This window comes from Phocoena phocoena, chromosome 3, assembly GCF_963924675.1.
Source record: "Phocoena phocoena chromosome 3, mPhoPho1.1, whole genome shotgun sequence".
Lineage (NCBI taxonomy): Eukaryota > Metazoa > Chordata > Mammalia > Artiodactyla > Phocoenidae > Phocoena > Phocoena phocoena.
In genome coordinates this window covers 166,118,918-166,129,958 of record NC_089221.1, presented here as the reverse complement: position 1 = coordinate 166,129,958, position 11,041 = coordinate 166,118,918, and positions in this window count along the sequence as shown.

Here is an 11,041-nt window from a genome sequence, read left to right as displayed (position 1 = left end):
TGCTCACACAGTCGGGCATGCTTTGTTTTCTCCATGAATTCTCATATGGTTTTAAGTGCAATTTCAAGTCACCATGGAGTAAAACATCCTTGTAGGTTGGGTACGTGTAACCTTAAAAAAGCCCAGTTGAATCTGGCTGAAAGGTGCCAAGATCTAGGGAACCCAGCCACAGAACCATCCATGCCAGGATGGCGCTTTGTGTCTGCAGCAGCCACGGCCTTTCCCCTGGTGTCGCCCCACCTCGAGTGTGTTCCACAGAGTGCACTGTTGGCGTGCTTCACGATTCTGGGTAATTTTGCAGTTGTTGGGAGACATCTGTCACCTAGTGGGGTAGAGGCCAGGGATGCTGCTGACCATTCTACACTTGAATGTCAGCAGGGCGCAGGTGGAGGAACCCTCCCCAGAGCAGCCCTTTTCAACTCTGGCCCTGTGTCCGGGAGAGAGTGGGGGTCGCGCCCGGATTGCTTTACCCGCCTGTCTGGAACGAGCCCCTCAGTGACGCCTGGGACTGCATCTCTACAGGAACCCACCTAGTCTTGCTGCCTCTCCACTCTCTCAGACCAAGTACTGTTCAAGATTGTGGCCCCTTCGGGCTTCCCTGGTGGCGCAGTGGTTGAGAGTCCGTCTGCCGATGCAGGGGACGCAGGTTCGTGCCCCGGTCCGCGAAGATCCCACATGCCACGGAGCGGCTGGGCCCGTGAGCCATGGCCGCTGAGCCTGCGCGTCCGGAGCCTGTGCTCCGCAACGGGAGAGGCCACGACAGTGAGAGGCACACACAAGAAAAAAAAAGATTGTGGCCCCTTGGCCTCCCGTGCTTAGTTAACCATGGCCTCTGGGAGAAGTGCGAACCATTCTTGACTCAGAATCACCCAGCTGAGGCAGAAAGTCCAGTGTGCCTTCAAAGGATGAAGATTTGCCTTCTTGGGGAGGTGAGAGAAAGGCGTTCTCCACTAAAAGAGGAAACATTGGAAGAATTTTGCTTACTGCCAGAGCAGAGGAGGCCTGGGATGCCAAATGGTCCAGCCCTGGGAGCGGGTCCCAGAGTGCAAACATTTGTGTTGGCCTGAAGGGCCCTGGGATCCCTCAAGCATTTGCATTTGGAGACCAGAGACAGACCTGAGGGATGGCTTCCAGCCTCGACTCCTCTTCCAGACAGGTCCAGGGGATGGAAAAAAAGAGACCCACACAAGATCACTTGGACCTTGTGTTTCAGAAGATAGGATAAAGGTGTGGACGGAAGCTGTGTCACTGAGAAGTCCATGGCGAGGAACACTCTTGCAACGCCTGCCAAATGCCTTCAACTATGGACCTGCTTTTTCAACACAGGTTTCACCATTGGTTTCCCAAGCAGCAGCCGCCACCACCATTCACATTTCTGAATGCAGACTCACCGCAAGGGAATGAATCTCAAGGTTAGGGAAGGCAGTGGAAAAATATGTACCTATGGTGACAAGTCCTCAGGGAGTCGAGACTTGCTGCCATGTTCATCTGTTGCGGAGAAGGGCTAGACCCCGGGTGGCTTATCTTTGATCAGATGCCTATGTGAGTCTTTGCCATGGTCAGGACAAGTTTATTGCCAAAAAGAGGGCGTTAACTGGGAAGCAAGCAGGATTTCCCCTTGCCTCTTGCAGCTTCTGGTGGCTCCAGCCGTCCCTTGGCTTGTGACAGCATTACACCAATCTCTGCCTCTGTCTTCACATGACATTTTCCTGTGAGTCTCTGCATCTTAAATCTCCTCCCTTACATAAGGGCACCAGTCATTGGATTTGGGGCCCACCCTAGTCTAGGATGAGTTCATCCCAAGATCCTTAAAAACATCTAAAAAGACCTTTCCAAGTAAGGTCACGTTCACAGATACCAGCTGTTAGGACTTGGAAATACCGTTTTGGGGGACAGTATTCGGCCCAGTACAAGGCTGGGTGAAGGTTTCATCTTCATGGATGCAGGCACAGCCCTGGGAGTTTGTCGGACACAGACAGGGTTACCGTAGTCAGGTCTGGACGCCACAGAGCCAGCAGCATCTTTGCAGCACAGGTAACTGTCCTGAGGAGACAGCTCGTGAGCCCAGATCCTTGGCACCCTGACTGTGCTCAGGGACCTCACTGGTGGTGATGCAGCTGGCCAACAACAGTATCCCAGCCCTCAGGACCACCCCAGGAAGCTGGGTTCAGGAAGATGTGGCTGACACCTTGAGCATGAAGGCGGCCTTGCTGCTGGTGCGTCACTCCTTCAGAGTTGACTGAGGCCTCCCCCCAGGCCTATTGCCCTCCAAGTCCAGGAGGCCAGCCTGGAGGAGGTCCTAGCAGAGCTGCTTCTCCAGCTCCTCCTCAGCCAGGGCCATGGTGGGCAACAGCTGGCTTATGAAGAGATGTCTTGGCCCACATGTTGCTGGAGGATGGTGTCATGCGTCCTGGAGTCACCAGTAGAGAGCACCAGGAGTATCAGCAGAAGGGTCGATGGCCCACAGCCTCAGCAAGTTGATCGGGACAGGGTGCTTGGTGGATAGGCCCTGGGGGTCAGTGACCTGGAACTGGGCACCACCCTGGAGGGTGTCTTTGGAGGGAAGGTAGGAAGGGAGAAAGCACACGACTGACACCTCATGGCGGGATGAGATGATGTCCCAGGGAGGGGCAGGGCCTTGCCAGGAATTTGAACTGATCCCAGGGAGAAGTATTGGGGATTTAGAGATCTAGGATGAAAGGGGGCTTCTGAGCAGGAATGGGGGAGGCAAATCCAGGATTTGCGCCTCTAGATTTAGCAGTCACTGGGGCCCTGGTTGTCCCTGGGGTCCAGCCTGACCTGAAGTCACCACCCAGCTGCCCGACTACCCTGGCAGGGACCTCTGATCATCAACCATTCTTGTGTAACCAACAGGGCTGGCCCTGCCCCTAAGGACCCAGGCCTGGACCTCTCTGCAGCTGGGCTGTCCAGCCTCAGAAGTCCATGTCCAGGTGTGAGCACCACGCCGGCTCTTCCTTCCCTCTGCAGGCCTGTTCCAAGACCTCTGGACACAATTTTGGGCAACAGTGCAGCACGTGTTTTTGGCTGAGAGGCTCATTCTAACCCATCCCGGAATAAATGGAAACTTCATGTGCTCATTTGTTTCATTCACGCAACATGTATTTATTGGGTATTGCTTACGTATCAGTCCTGTACTGCAGGCTGGGAATGTGGCAGTGAACCTGGCCCCTGCCCTCATGGACCTTCCAGGCACCAAGAGGGCCCTGTCCCAGCTAGAGCAGGGAATGTCAGGAAAGATTTTCTGTGTCTCAAGACAGTGTTGGGGGGGGGGCGGGGGGGGGCGGTGAGCCAAGGGTATGCCATGCCAAGGGAGCAGACGTCTCAAACAATTCTCCTGAGAGGTGGGAATGGACTTCAAGGAGCTAAAGTCAGATGAGTGAGGCGTTTTGGTTGCAAAAAGGAAAAAGTGTGGTTTGAGGTAATCCTGGAGCCACCCAGTGCTGGGCCTTGACAGGCAGTCAGAGGTCTTCTAACCTTTATCCTGAGGACAGTGGGGAGCCATGGAAAGATTCTGAGCTGGGAAGAACCCAGGCTGAGTGATGCTCAGGAACAGTCCCTTTGGCTATTGGGCGAAGAACATGTGTGTGGGAGAGGTGAAAATGGAGACTGAGAGACCAGGAAAGAGGCTTGAGTTCTGGAACATCTGAGCTGAGGTGCAGAGTGATTTATGTGGCAAAAGTCCACTGGACTTGGTGAGGGATCAACTTCCAGACCCAAGAGGGGATAATACTGAATATCCCAGACAGCTGACTGGGACCAAGAGAGTTGCATTGCCTTGCCCCAGGACACAGGAAGGAGAGGGGTCCAGACTCACCAGCTGTCTGCTGTGCTGTGGGAAAACAAGCAGGAATGTTTAAGGAGTGGCCACAGAGGTCATTCCGCACAGGTCGCAAGTCCTGGGCCTGTGGTCTTCCCAGTGTTTCCCAAAATGCTGGCATCCTGGCACCAGGTCTGTGGGGGCCGAGACTATCTCACAAGACAGCTCCCACCCCCAGCTGGATAAACCAGAGAAAATACCATCCAGGCTTCTGGGACCGCTATTTCAACATCAGAGGTATTCAAACCCCCCAACTCTCATCCAGAGGTTCTGGATTTTCCACTCCACGCCCAGAAACTCCTTCCCTTCTGGGTCCCAGGACCTTAGTACCCACTCCTTAAAGGGCAATCCCCTACGTCTGGTTTTTGGTGGCGGGGGGGTACACTGCGCAGTTGCGGGGACCCCGAGGAAGGGGAGGTTGGAGAATCTACTGAGGGTACCAACCCCGGTCACGCACCTGGAAAGGTACGCGGGCTTCTACTTGAGGGGCGCAGAAATCACCCGAGGACCCGCTTGTGCAAACATCACCCTTTCAAAGGCGACGTCCTCCTTGCCCCTAGGACCGCCTCTTGGCGCACCGACGCTTCAACAGGGCCAGTCAACAGGCCCCGCTCCAAATGGGTGCTTTTCACAGGCTCCGCCCCTTGATATCGTACGCTGTGTCATCGAGCCAGCGCTTCTAATTGGACAATTTCTCAAGCTTCACCCATGGCCCCGCTCCTATGGGATGGGCCCTTGCGCAAAGCGCGCCGCTTTTAATAGGCCGCTTCCGCAGGCTCCGCCCCGAGGGCGGCTGCCTCCCTGGTCTCCGGGCGACGTGCGCGGCTCTGTCCAGAGTGCTGAAGCCGCGCTCCTAGAGCTGCCTCAACGGGCGGTCTTGTGGCCCCCCCACAGCCCTCCCTGCTGAGCGGCGCCGAAACGGTAAAGCAGGTGCCACTGCACGCCACCTCCAACCCCGACTTTACCTCTGGTGATAGAAAAGGCTCCCTTCACTCCATGCTTCTATCTAGCTCAGAGGAACGCCAAAGTCCCCACCGCAAACCAGAGGCCTTTCAGGATCTCACGCTGTGACCTTGCCACACTCAACCTTCCGCTCCTTCCCTCACTCCCTCCAGCCACATTGCTCTCCCTGCTGCACTGCAAACGATCCAGATACATTCCCACCTCACAGAGCCTTCGCTCTCACTGTTCCCACTGCCTGAAATGCTCTCTCGGATCTCATTTGGCCCCTCCCTTATCTCCTTCAGGCCTTACCTCAAATCTCACCTTCTCAGTGAGTCTGGTCCTGACCACGCTACTTAAAATAGTCACCTCCCGGGCTTCCCTGGTGGCGCAGTGGTTGAGAGTCCGCCAGCCGATGCATGGGACACGGGTTCATGCACCGGTCTGGGAAAATCCCACATGCCATGGAGCGGTTGAGCCTGTGAGCCATGGCCGCTGAGCCTGCACGTCCGGAGCCTGTGCTCCGCAACGGGAGAGGCCACAACAGTGAGAGGCCCGCGTACCGCAAAAAAAAAAAAAAAAAAAAAAAAATAGTCACCTCCCAACTCCTCTCCTTTCCTGCCCTCTTTATTCCCAACACTCATTACCACCCGAGACATGACGTGTTTTACAATTTTTTCTTGTTCACCCCTCCAGGGAATGGATTTTTGTCTGTTTTTTCACTGCTGTGTTGCCAGCTGTGAGAACAGTGCCTGACACAGAGTGGATGCTCCATAATGTGTATTCATGTGTATATGTTGGCATTTACTGTGTACCTTCATAATGACCCTCTGCCCCAATTTAAAGATGAAGACACTGAGACTCACAGAGTGGCCATCGCCTGACTAAAGTCACCTGGCTTCTGAGTGGCAGAGCCTGAAGCCCCTCTTCCACTTCCTCTGGCTGTAACCCTTTCGCCCCTGCTCTGTGCTGCAATCCCTAATACTGCCTTCTTCAGGAAAAGAAGCTGTATAAGAGGGCGGCTTCACAGGGCTCAGACAGGATGAGATTTCAATTCCTGTTCCTGGATTACTACTCCTGTGACCAGGAGTGAGTTAGTAAATATCTCTGCCTCAATTACTTTATTCATAAAGTGGAGATGATAATAGTACCCACCTCATTGTCCTGTGAGGGTCCAATAAGGCAATGACAGCGTATGGCTTACCAGACACCCGACACACACTGGCACCTGCTCCATTAGTGTTGGCAGCGTTGGCTCTTAATCATCATAATTTTTTGGGAGAACGAAAAGAAATATTGGAAAATCAGGAGAATGAGGCTAGAAAAGCTATAGGAAGAATGTTTCAAGAAGGTGGGATTGGGCTTCCCTGGTGGCGCAGTGGTTGAGAGTCCGCCTGCCGATGCAGGGGACACGGGTTCGTGCCCTGGTCCGGGAAGATCCCACACGCCGCGGAGCGGCTGGGTCCGTGCGCCACAACTACTGAGCCTGCGCTCTAGAGCCCGTACGAACCACAACTACTGAGCCTGCGCGCCACAACTACTGAAACCCGCACGCCTAGAGCTCATGCTCTGCAACAAGAGAAGCCACCACAATGAGAAAGCCGCGCACCGCAACGAAGAGTAGCTCCCGCTCGCCACAACTAGAGAAAGCCCATGCACAGCAACGAAGACCCAATGAAGCCAAAACTAAGTTAAATTAAATAAATTTTTTTAAAAAGGGGAAAAAATGCATGCTTTAAAAAAAATTAATAATAATAACACAGAGTTACCAGAGTTCTCCTGTTAAGGGGGCAGGTGAAACCGCGTTGGAGAGGCTGTGCAGAAACAGGCACTTCCATATACTGCTTGCTGGTGAAGGTGCAAATGCCACAAACCCTATACAGGGCACTGAATAGGATTTATTATTCTCTTTGACCTAGTCATCTAGCTGCTGGAAAATCTTCCTAAAGAAATACTTGCTGCCCTGTGAAATGACTTAAATACAAGATCATTCACTGCAGCCTTGTTTGTAGAAGCAAAAGATTACTCACAACACAAGTGAGAATCAACAGGAGAACCCCATAAGTGAGAGATGGTCTACCCATACTTTGGAATACTAGACAACCTTTGAAAAAGAACAAGGATGGGAATTTCCTGGTGGTCCAGTGGTTGGGATGCCTCACTTTCACTCCAAGGGCCTGAGTTCAATCCCTGGTTGGGGAATTAAGATCCCACAAGCCATGCAGTGTGGCCAAATTTTTTTAAATAAATTAATTAATTAGAAAAGAAAAAGAACTAGGAGACTATGTACTGACATGGGATGGCCTCCAAGGTGTACACAAGAAGGGAAGTGCATGCCCCCACGGTAACTAGCAAGCCTCCTTTTGTGTATAAAGGGATAAAAGTAAGTATTTAACTTAATATTTGCTTCTGTTTGCATGAAAAAACACTAGAAGGACACAAGAATCTGATAAAACACGTTATTAGGAAAGGCTGAGTTGGAAAGTGAGTGTGGGGGGGATGAGTTTGTTCACCTTTTGTACTTTCTGAATTTTTTATACATTCAGAAATGTGAAATATTACAAATACAGAAAAGTGCAGAAAATACAAAAGTGCCGTTCATTGAACACTCTTGTAGTTACAACCTCCAAAGACCAATATTTTGTATTTTTGTTCCATATGAAGATTTTATATATATATATATATATATATATATATACACACACACACATATTTTATTTTATTTTAAAATTTGTTTATTTAGGCTGTGCCAGGTCTTAGTTACGGCATCTTAGTTCTTAGTTACAGGATCTTTAATTGCACCATTCGAACTCTCAGTTGCGGCATGCATGTGGGATCTAGTTCCCTGACCAGGGATCGAACCCGGGCCCCCTGCACTGGGAGCACGGAGTCTTAGCCACAGCACCACGAGGGAAGTCCCAGTACATATATATTTTAAAAAGGAGTGTTCAGCTCTGCTGTGTTGAATTCTGCTGCCAAATCATCTGAGTAATGAAAGATGTCAGTAAATGGCTCAAACATCTGAAAAAGTGTTCAACCTCAGCAGCATAAAATCATGGAATGCACATTAAAGCCAAAGGAGATGCCATTTCTCAGGCACCCGATCGGCAAAATTGAACAGTTCTATAAATATAGTTGGTGAAAACCTGATGAGGAAGCTTATCTACACTGCTGTTGTGGATGTCAATTGGTGTGATCACCTTGAAAAAAGTTGGTCCTGCCTTTTCAAGTTGAATATCCACCTGATCTAGGGTCCTGCAGTTCTATTCCTAGGATTCTTGCAGAAGCGTACAATGAGATGCACACACAAATGCTCAGAGCAGCACTGTTTATAATAGCAAAACCAAACACACAAAACAAAAGCTGGGGACTTCCCTGGTGGTGCAGTGGTAAAGAATCTGCCTTACAACGCAGGGGACGCTTCGATCCCTTGTCAGGGAACTAAGACCCCACATGCCGTGGGGCAACTAAGACTGTGCCACAACTACTGAGCTCGCATGCCTCAACTAGAGAGCCCGAGTGCTGCAAACTACAGAGCCCATGCACTCGGGAGCCTGTGCACCACAACGAAGAGCCTGCGTGCTACAACGAAAGATCCTGCATGCCTCAACGAAGATCCTGCATGCTGCAACTAAGACAGGACACAGCCAAAAATAAATAAATAAATAAATAAACAAACAAACAAATAAATAAATAAATCTTTAAGAACAAAAACTGAAGAGTTCACAAGTCCATTGACTGGAGAAATTATAAGTACATTGTGGTATATTTATACCAATACATAAAAAAGAAATGAATGGATCACAACTACATACAACACAATTGAATTTTACAAACATACTTGTAAGGAACATTAAACAAGTCACAGGGACTAGATGTGGTATAATATGATTTTATTAGTGGAATAGCTGTGGGACAGACGGCAATTTCTCCCATACCTCCTTTTTGCTATTGAGTTAAAAAAAAAACTATTATGAAACTTATACTAGAGTAAGTTGTAAGGGTTTTGAAAATTTTAAACAATTCCATGAGTCAGTGGTCCATGACTAGTGGAAAATGACAGTTCAAACACTCTGTTAGTCTATGAAAGATTCCAGAAGATTAAAAAAAAAAACCCACCATTAGTATATTGAGATGAATCCACCCTAAACAAAACAACTGCAACAATAAAGTACATATTTTCTTTTATATGCTGAAAAATATGTAAGTATAGACAAGAGTGAATACTAAGGACTTCCCTGGTGCCGCAGTGGTTAAGAATCTGCCTGCCAATGCAGGGGACAGGGGTTCGAGCCCGGGTCGGGGAAGATCCCACATGCCGCGGAGCAATCGAGCCCGTGCGCCGTACTACTGAAGCCCCCCGTGCGTAGAGCCCGTGTCACCGAAATGGGAAGCCACCGAAATGAGAAGCCTGGGCACCGAAACGAAGAGTAGCCCCCCATTCGCCGCAACTAGAGAAAACTGGTGCGAAGCAACGAAGACCCAACGCAGCAAAAAAAAAAAAAAAGAAGAAGAAAAAGAAAAATGAATGAATACTAAACATCACTTAATATTAAGAGGTTAAAAAAAATTAAGAGATGAGAACTATTTACATGGGACAGGCATGGGAAAGATAATTCACAGTATACATTTTATGTGTATTTTTTTTTTTTTTTTTTTTTTTTTTTGCGGTATGCGGGCCTCTCGCTGTTGTGGCCTCTCCCATTGCGGAGCACAGGCTCCGGACGCGCAGGCTCAGCGGCCATGGTTCACGGGCCCAGCCGCTCCGCGGCATGTGGGATCTTCCCAGACCGGGGCACGAACCCACGTCCCCTGCATCGGCAGGCGGACTCTCAACCACTGCGCCACCAGGGAAGCCCTTATGTGTATTTTTAAAGCATGTATTATCTATTTTAAAAACTTAAATCTATTTAATTAAAATGGAATCATAAGTCAAGTTTATTAAATTCCTGAGTTTTCAAAAATTTCTTTGTATTTCATACAGTTTTTTTGTTAGGGCACACGTTTTATTTACATATATATTTACCATATACTGTGGTAAAATATGTAAAATATAAATTTTACCATTTTAAACTTTTTTCATATTTTCTAAAAGATTTCTTCCCCCCCTTTTATTGAGATATAATTGACATATAATACAACACTGTAGTAGTTTAGGTGTACAACATAATGATTTGATATATGTATATACTGCGAGTATATTTAATTTTTTGAATGGGAAATAAAAACATCAAAAAATATTTAAAAAGTAATCGATCTCCTGCATGCTAGCTTGAGGAGCTTCACAGATCCACTTCTTAGTAAAACTGGTGAAAAGTATTAAAAAACAATCATTTAAAGTCTCTGGAAATAGTCTCAAGGGCATACAGTAAATGAGGAAACAACTATTGAAAAAAATCTATGAGTAAATTTGGTTAGAACAGGGAGCTGGTATTTGTTATCTCCTCCCTCCCTCCTTTATACCAGTTCAGCGAGATGGAAACTCCAGTCCAGACCGGAGTAACCAGTAGCAAGGGGTTGCTCCCCAGTCGGAGGGCTAACTTCTCAGGAGGGGCAGCATTCTACTCACAGCTACCTGTGTTGAGGCTTAGTTACAGACAAGTGCAGCTCTTCAAAGAGAGAATAACTGAGAATTTGCCAAAATTATGGAAAGACCACAATCCTCAGATCCAAGAAGTCCAGGGAATCCCAAACAGGATAAATTAAAATTATTAGATACATCATGTGAAATTGCAAACTGGCAAAGATAAAGGAATAATTTTAAAAGGAAACCAGAAAGACAAAAACAGATCTCAAGAAATAGCATTTACATTTACATTACAATATCACTTACTATTTCTTAAGTGATAATAGAAGCCACAAGTGGAATAAGTTCAATGTGCTAAGAGAAAATAATTGTCAACCTAGAATTCTATATTCGGTGAAACAATTTTTCAAGCACCAGGGCAAAATAACTTTCTTTTAGGTAAACACAAATTTAGAAAGTTTATCAACACAGGGTTCTTATTATTGAAAAGAGTGTCAAAGAGGTACTTCTGACAAATAGAAATTGATCTGAGATCTGTGAGTAGAAGTTATAAGCAAAGATATTGCTATATATGTGATTATATTTATAAGCATTGATTGCATAAAACAACAAGAACAACAATAATGCCAAATTTGTGAGGAAAATAACCCCGATCAAGATATCAAACACTGGACAGACAAGCCTTCTGAGTTCTGAGTTCAACTGTCTAGAAACCTTAAGTTGATTGGGACCAT